Raw genomic sequence first — 8,642 nt, forward strand, 5'->3', positions numbered from 1 at the left:
GTTATAAATACATCTGGCTCCGTATTACAAAGCTATTTCCATAATCCAGCAGATGGCCCACAGTAATAATGCCTTGCTGATCTAGTTATAACAAATTCTATTAAATCCAAAATCCTGTATAGCAGATGCCTTTTCCAATTTCAGTGTAAGTCAATCTCTTTAACCAAAACACTGTGCCTTGGTTCTTGTTATCTGTGCACTGAAATCCTGTTATGCCAATTAAGATGGTCAAATTTTTTGACAGTTGTTAGAAAATTGCACTGTGGTGTTTTCTGAGTTTTGGGGTTGAGGAGGCAAAAAGTACTTGCATCCAGGAGTGAAAGGCTAACTGTTCAAAATGGAAAACAAAAATTCAGTTAAAGGAAGGCTGAGAGGTAAAAGTAAGCTTTAGCTGTCTCAAGCCAGTTTCTGAATAGTGTCAATGTGGAAAGCTAAGTGACTAACAAAGCTGACAGTGAAGAGTACTGAAAATAACACAATTTCTGAGTTAAGAGGCTATTAGCAGAGACAAAAAAATGTACCTGGATGCTTAAACAACACATACCTGTATACTGAGGTATTAGATTCATATTTAAAAGAAACATGGACGCAATTATCAACTTAATTTTGCTGTTTGTTTCCCCACCTATATTCCAAATCCAATCTTCATATTCTGATCATGCCCTTACTTGAAACATTACCCTCTATTAACTCATAACACAGTAATAGCGCAGTACAGTGATTAAACGCCACTGAGTTCTGAAAAGACTGCAGGGGTTCAAATCCTGGCTCTTTCCATCCCAAGCTACATACTCTTGGGCAAGCTATTTAACCTCTCTGTGCCAGTTTCCTCATCTGTGAAATTTTGATAATAATAAAACCTATCTTTTAGCGTTATTGTGGGGAATATATGAATAATAAATGTAAGGTACTTAGAACATTTTTGTGTCCATTGTAAGGCCTCAGAAAATTTTATCTATTATTATTATCACTACCACTATCATCATCATCACATTAAACTCCACTGAAGTTCACCCCAAAAAGGCAGAAATATGAAATGACTTATCTAAATCACAAACAAGTGACAGAATGTGATAAGAAAAGACTCATTTTAAGTCCCAAAGATTAAACATTAAAAGTTACTGATTCCCTGAGTAAGGGGATCTTCCAACCCCTCTAATTCTCCAGGGATTCACATTGGGATCCTTTAAATCAGAATAGCAGCATAGAGAAGTGGAAACAGCAATGGACACAGACTAAGATGATCTAACTGCTCCATCACTGACTTAAGTATTCAACCTTGGGCAAGTCACCTAACTTAAACTTCAAACTGTTCACCCTAAAAAATGCTATGCCTACATCACAAGTTGTCATGTGATCAAATGAGATAAGAAATGAGAAAACATGTAAAGTATAAACACATTATATGAAGGTTCAAGAGCCATATCTTGCTCATCTTTATATCCCCAATGCCTAGCAGAACGCATAGTAGAGATTATAATCGAAAAGCCATGAGAGGGATGAAGTTGGCAAGCTGAGGACTAAAATGAAGATAGGGAAGGGTTTTTAAAGAAAAAGAAATCCAAATGTCCTGATAAACAGATAAATAAAAGGTGGTATAGCCATACAATGGAATACGCAACAATAAAAAGGAATGAGATACTGATACACATTACAAAAATGGATAACCCATGAAACACTACGCTAAGTGAAAAAAGCCAGACACAAAAGACCACAGGTTGTATGATCCCATTTATACAAAATATCTGAATAAGCAAATCTATAGAGATGGTAAATAAATTAGTGGTTGTCTAGGATTAGAGAATGAGAGGGGAAGTGGAGAGTGACTGCTAATGGGTAAAAAGACTTCTTTTGAGATAATGACTGTGGTGATGGCTACACAATTTTGTGAATATACTAAAAAACCACTGAACTGTATACTTTAGATGAATGAATTGTATAGTATGTGAAGTATGTCTCAATAAAACTGTTTTTAAAAAAGAATATGAAGAAAAGTTTGAGAGAATCTTATAGTATAAAATCACTGGCTTTAGAATTCAAGTTTTGGGGGTTTTTTTAAAGGAAAGAAGTGAGTTTTCTGATATTTGAGTAGCTCTGACATGTGGACAACAATGAGTCTGGAGGAAGTATTAGGAGAAAATACTAAGAATTACCACACCAGACCATAATAACTCTACAAAGCCTTCTGTGGAAAACAAATTTGGCATCTATCCATACCTTTCCTTTCAAATTCTCTCTAAAGTTACAAATTACCTCCCGGTCCTAGTTCAAGTCTTCTCATCATGATCACTATTTCTGAACTTTGAGACTACACTTGATACTGACAACCACTCTACCCTTCCTATACTTGGCTTCTATGGCACTGATTTATTTCCTGGTTCTTCTCAGAATGCTTTACCTATTACCCTGTAATGCTACCCACAGTTCCAAACCTCAAAGCTCTTCCACCATCACGATACTAACCCCCCAACATTCATCTTCTCAAATGCTTTTTACTACTATCTACAGCCCTGGTCAGTGCACAATCTACATTTCATCTCTGTTCATCTTATAGTGTTGTAAAACAGGATTACTCTATTCTTTTTTTTTTTTTAATTTTTAAAGTTTTATTGTGGTACGATTCCTGTACACTAAACTACACATATTTCGGATGTACAATTTGATGAATTTTGATAGATGTATACACCAATGAAACCACTACCACAATCAACATACCTAACATTTCCATCACTCCCCAAGAGGTGCAATTTTTGAATTTCCAATTTATCCCTTTCCATCTCCTTTACCCCCTGGTAATCATAAGTTTGTTCTCTATGTCTGTAAGTTTGTTTCTGTTTTGTAGATAATTTCATTTGTGTCCTTTTTTATTAATTCCACCTATAAGCGATATCATACAGCATTTTTCTTTCTCTGTCTTACTTCACTTAGAATGACAATCTCCAGGTCCATCCATGTTACTGCAAATGGCATTCTATTCTTTTTTATGGCATTCCACTGTGTGTAGATAGGTAGATAGAGAGCCTCCACATCTTCTTTACCTAGTCATCTTTCAATGGACATTTGGATTGTTCCCATGACTTGGCTATTGTAAATAGTGCTGTTGTGAACACTAGGGTGCATGTCTCTTTTTGAATTGTATTTTTCTCCAGGTATATGCCCAGGAGCGAAACTGCTGGATCATATGGTAAGTCTATTTTTAGTTTTTTAAGGAACCTCCATACTGTCCTCCATAGTGGCTGCACCAATTTGTATTCCCACCAACAGGGTAGGAGGATTCCTTTTTCTCCACACCCACTCCAGCATTTATCATGTGTAGACTTTTTAATGATGGCCATTCTGACTGGTGTGAGGTAGTATCTCACTGTAGTTTTGATTTGCATTTCTCTAACAAGTAGTGATGTTGAGCATCTTTTCGTGTGCTTGTTGACCATCTTATGACTTCTTTGGAGAGATGTCTTTTTAGGTCTCTGCCCATTCTTTGAGTTGCTTGGGGTTTTTTTGTTTTGTTTTGTTTTTTAATATTAAGGTGTATGAGCTGTTTGTTTATTTTGGAAATTAGTCCCTTGTAGGTCATATCATTTGCAAATATTACTCTACTCAATTCTTGATTATCTTCACTAAAGCTGGGAAGCAGTCATGTGGCTCAACCAAATTAATTCCTATACATTTTTTCCTTTTGAATAGACCTGTTTTTCTAAATATTTTGCTTAGATTAATACTAAACTAGTCTGCTTCCAGAGGCAAGCCAGCAAGGAGAAAAGGCTATTAGGAGTGGCAAGAGACTAAACTTTTACTGAATAATTGATTGTACACAATCTAGTGTTGACCATACTGACCTTAGCTCATTTTCCTTCACAGTGATACTTTAATTTCCTCATTATTATCAGCCATTCTCCCAAGATTCTAGGCTTTAAGATTCTAGGCTCTAATCTTTTAATGTTTAATTTGCTTTCTTCCCTTTGCACACACTCAATCATCATTAAGTTCAAATTAATTTTTACTCACACATCATCTTATATATTCCACACACTCTCTCATAGGACAGTATAATTTAATGATATTTAATGATTAAATGCATAAGCTCAAAGGCAAGACTGCCTGGATTCAAATCATGGCTCCGCTGGTTATTCTCTATGGGATTTGGAGGAAGTTACTTAACTTCTCTGTAACTGTTTCTTCATAGTAATTAATTAAGACTTTATTACAAAGATTTTGAGTTAAACACACGTAAAGAGCTTAGAACAATATGCCTGGCATGCAGTACTCAATAAATGCTAGCAATTATTTTATTCCCATAATCTCTTTTATCTCAGACCCCCGATCATCTTATTCCTAAAATTCCCCAAGAGCCTTCTAGTCAGTCTCCCTACTCCAAGACACTCAACTAATAACAAAAATCTTCTTCACAAACAAAATACATCACCTTATGCACATATCTTTAGAACCCACTGTAGTACCTCATCAAACTAAACTCTATATCCTTGATAAGGTCCTCCAGCAATACCCACTCACAAAGCCAAAACTCGTTTTTTACTGTTATTCACCAATACAGATTCTCTATGTCAATCAAGTTGCTTGATATCTTTTGTACATTGCAACTTCCATGTCTTTGCAAGTACCCCTTCACTCTCCTGGAATATATCTCTTCCCCTCTGAAAATTTCAACTTTTCCAAAACTCATTTATACCTTTGACTTTAGTTGCACTGTTATCCCAACCAGGAGTTTGATCCTGCTTGGAATTATGAATGATGCACATTACGTGTTGTTTCCCCCACCAGAAGTTGAAGCATTTGAAGAAACCACATATTTTATTCCTTATGTCTCTTCAGACAGACTACTTCACACATAGCACAGTATTTTGCAGAAGTACATAAATGATGACTGACTAAATAAATATGCCTCAGAATATATCAGAACAACATTCTCTTATTTTCCACTGCCCCGCCCATACTTAGCATGGTGAGGACAGATAGAATCTGTATTTAAATATTTTTATTTTACACTGGAGAATATACTAACAACTGTACCAGATAAAATAGAAATATACATACATATACTCAAAGAGAATGGACATGTGAAAAATAAATCAAGAAAAAGTGAGAATGCTGGCCATTATGGAATCTAAAAAGTGACTGCAAAATATCAAAACTTTTCATTTCACCTAACTAATGAACCAAAAAGAGCCAAAATAAACACATACTGACCCTATCCAAAAAACCTAATAAAAGCACAAGAAAGTCCCAAGAATCTTCAGCAGCACAAAATCAAGAACAAGATTCACCTTAACGCTAAGAAACACAAAGAGAAAACAGAAATCTAAAAAACTAAAAAATTCAACCACTTGTTTAGATGCCACCCAAACAGAAAAAAATGGAGAGTTACTACTTTTCTATAAATATTTGCTAAGATCTAGGGAGAATAAAAGGCTTCTCTCACGATGCCATGGCCTGTTCCCTGTTAAGGGAGTAATCTGTGGTCACAAAAGAGCAAAACAGGAGAAGATGGAAACCTTAACCTGGAAGAGACATTAAGGAAAAAAACTACTCAAAACACGTTTCAAAAACATATTCAAAAAACAAAGAATGCAATGATACTCAACAAAAAAGAGAGGGAAACTGATATAAAAGCTCCCACGAAATAAGCGACTCTGAAACTATCTAGGGCTGTCTTTCAAAGTAAAGAGTTATGCATATAACACTACATGACATGCACGCTTGTTTCACTGGCAAACAAAACAGAAAGGAAAAAAATAAATTTCAGGGAAGATGCCTACCAATCTCTAACTCCCTAGCCAGCCCAACTCAGCTCATTCAGGAATCCAACCAGGAACAGAGACATGGATTGCACAACACAGAAAATAAAAAACTTCGCCTACCACACACACAAAAGCAGAACGAATAAGTGAAAACTATACACCTCAATGCATCAGCAGCTAGAGCTTATTAGTCTGTCTTTAGGATTAAGCAGTAGAGAAAAGGCAAGAGAAGCTACAGGAAGAGGAGGAAAGAGGTCAATGAAACTAAGTTCCCTACTGGTCTCAATTTCAGAGAGTACAAATCTTGCGTTTTCCAGCTGACCAACAGTCGGCCTCAGCAAAGGAAACTGACCCTAACACCTTCCACGCCACCCGGAGGAAATCACAGAGGAAAAACCACTGCGCTCTAACCTCCCTCCTCACCAGCTGCAAAAATGGAGGGGTGGGGGGGTGGGGGAGACACCCTACCACGTGGGCAGGATGCAACACACACAGGACAGCAACACGTCCGCATGAAACGGCAGCCTCTGCCCTAATGCCAGCAAAGGACACGGCGACAGGATGGGTGGGAACGCAGCCCCCCGCACGGACCTCCTCACCCCAAAGGGCGCCCCGGAGGCACGAGGTACTGGCCCCCTAGCCGGCCGAAAAGCACCCGCAAGCTTGAAGGAAAGAAGCTGCATCGTGCCGGGGCAGGGGACTAGCCCAGGCCAGGAGCAGGTCACGGAGAGAAAAAGGCCGCCACTGTCCTCAGACTCGGCACCCCCAGGAACCCCGTCTGGCTCCCCCGGGCCCAGCCTGGGGGAGGGGCAGGAGGCGCGGAGCCGCCGCTTCCCGGCTGAGGGGCAGCAGCAGCTGAGAAGCGCCGCGGGGGAGGGAGGAACCCAGCCCTCGCCGCCCGCCAGGCCTCAGCTCCGGCCCCGGCCCCTGCCCCGCCCCGCCCGCCGCCCGTCCCGCAGCTCGGCCACGGCTGAGAAGGGAGAGGGCGTCTCGCGGAGAGCAGCCCCTGCCTCTGTCCCGGGAGATGCCCCGGCCCCGCCTCCTCGCCCGCCGCCCCGGCCTGGCCGCTCCGCGGCGGACGCTCACCTCAGGCTGCGCAGGCCGGGACGGCCCGGCCGAGCCCCCGGCCGCTGCGTGCGTCTCCGCCCCCCAGGAAAGGACCCAACGGTGCCTGGTGCGAGCGGCCGAGGCCCCGAGCAGCGCCGAGAGCGGCGGCAGCAGCGGGAGCAGCCAACATCCGGGGCCGCGCACCCGGAACTACTTCCCGACCCGCTCCCTCTCCCGCCCCCGCAGCCGTCGCCCCCGCCTCCCGCGACGTCGCTGCGCCACCGGCACGGCGTCGGAGGCGTCACGGCCCCCTCCGCAGTCACGACCACGGAACCGCGCGCGGGATCCCTCCGCTGGAACAAGTAGTCCCCTGGAACTCCGAGCCTCTGCCTCCGAGCAGCCGGTACCATCCAGCGGCCAGGAGCTCCGATCGACTTGGAGTTTCCGCACCTTAGAGTGGCGACTGGGTAGTGAGGGCGGCGCGAGCGGTCCTGCTTTGAGGACCGCTGGGACCTCGGCCTTGGACCCTGCCCCGGGGTTCCCGGGCCCCTGTGCTCCGGAGGAATGGAGCCTTGTGACCCACCCTCAACCCCCTGCAGCGCCCTCCAACCCCCTCCACCTCACCGTAGCGACAGGCACCCTTATTCCAGCTTGGCACACCACGGATTCTGCCAGCCCCCACAAAGGCACATTGGACCTTCAGGACACCTCTCCTTCCAAAACGTCATAAGTCCCGGGTTCTAGACCCATCTTTGCCGAGGCCTCTCCCGTGCCTAGCCCTGGTTTCCTTCTTGAAGCAAGGGTGTTGAAATTCTAAAGGCCCTTCTGATTCAAAAGTAGCTGCCCAGGTTATGGTCCTGACTAAAAACAGGCGGAGCGTTTAGAAAGGTAGTTGAGCGACTTGTGAACTTTGGAATTTACTTCTACGTCAGTCTTCACTGATTTCTTTAAAGTATCAGCACTGCAAATCTACCCTGTAATTTCACATTTAATTACATTCAGTCGTATTATTTGCTGTTGCTTCATTCGCATTAGTCACCTAGAGCACCAAGCATGCTTTTGAACTCACAGTAGGTGCTCAATATTTGGATCCTCAGATAATTTGTTAGATGAATACTAGGTTGATTGGATGAGATGAAAAGGAGAGGCCTGGTGAATTGACCCCGGGAACCTCTTTTGACGTAATCTCATAGGGATCAGATAAAGACCTCTAATAGTTAAAGAGCTGAGTACCCAACTGCTTCAGCAAACATTGAACACCTGCCGTTTACCAGGCACTTCTAGGCCCTGGGGATTCAAAGGACTCCTATGTTCCTTTTCTATGTAAGACTCTAGCGAGATTCTGAAGATTCAAAGATTCATTCATTCATTCACTCATTCACACAACAAATATTTGCCAATCACTACTAAGGTTATCAGACACTATTTTAGTGTTTGGGATGGATCAGCGAATAGAAGAGCAGGGCGAGGGTGGGAATACCTTTCCCTCCTGGAGCTATCATCCAAGTATGGGGAGAAAGATGATAAAAGTAGCAAGAAAAAAATAGATACGATGTAAGGTGTTTGGCGTTTTGTGGGGGAAAAAAAATAGACCAGGGTAAGAGGTATGAGGAAAACGAGGAAGGGGGTGGTTAACATCAACCACTTCTTCATCAATAGTATTTACTTCTATTGGACCATGTGTTAGGTGCTGGGGCTTCAGGAGAGAATAAACCAAGATTCTGCCTTGGTGGAATCCCCAGCTAGTGGACGCCACATGCCAGGTGCTTTCAGGTGTCCTCTTATTCAGCAAGTCCCTAAGGAGGACTCATGTTCATCTTTACATCTGATGGAACTTGA

The 8,642-nt window shown here is 42.5% G+C and overlaps 1 protein-coding gene across 3 annotated transcripts in view; it reads right to left on the reverse strand.

The window, feature by feature from the left end:
• The window catches only part of FOXJ3 (forkhead box J3), a 120,827-nt gene extending 113,175 nt beyond the window's left edge, over positions 1-7,652 (reverse strand). Inside the window, exon 1 of one of the 3 annotated variants that reach the window (XM_006174522.3) lies at positions 7,428-7,652. The gene's annotated coding sequence lies outside the window, so the exon portion shown is untranslated. Of the gene's footprint in view, positions 1-6,842; positions 7,048-7,427 lie in introns of those variants that run through there. The other 2 variants (XM_032493980.1, XM_032493979.1) reach the window with 2 other exon arrangements.
• Positions 7,653-8,642: the final 990 nt, after the last annotated feature.

The sequence above is a fragment of the Camelus ferus genome, chromosome 13, assembly GCF_009834535.1.
Source record: "Camelus ferus isolate YT-003-E chromosome 13, BCGSAC_Cfer_1.0, whole genome shotgun sequence".
Lineage (NCBI taxonomy): Eukaryota > Metazoa > Chordata > Mammalia > Artiodactyla > Camelidae > Camelus > Camelus ferus.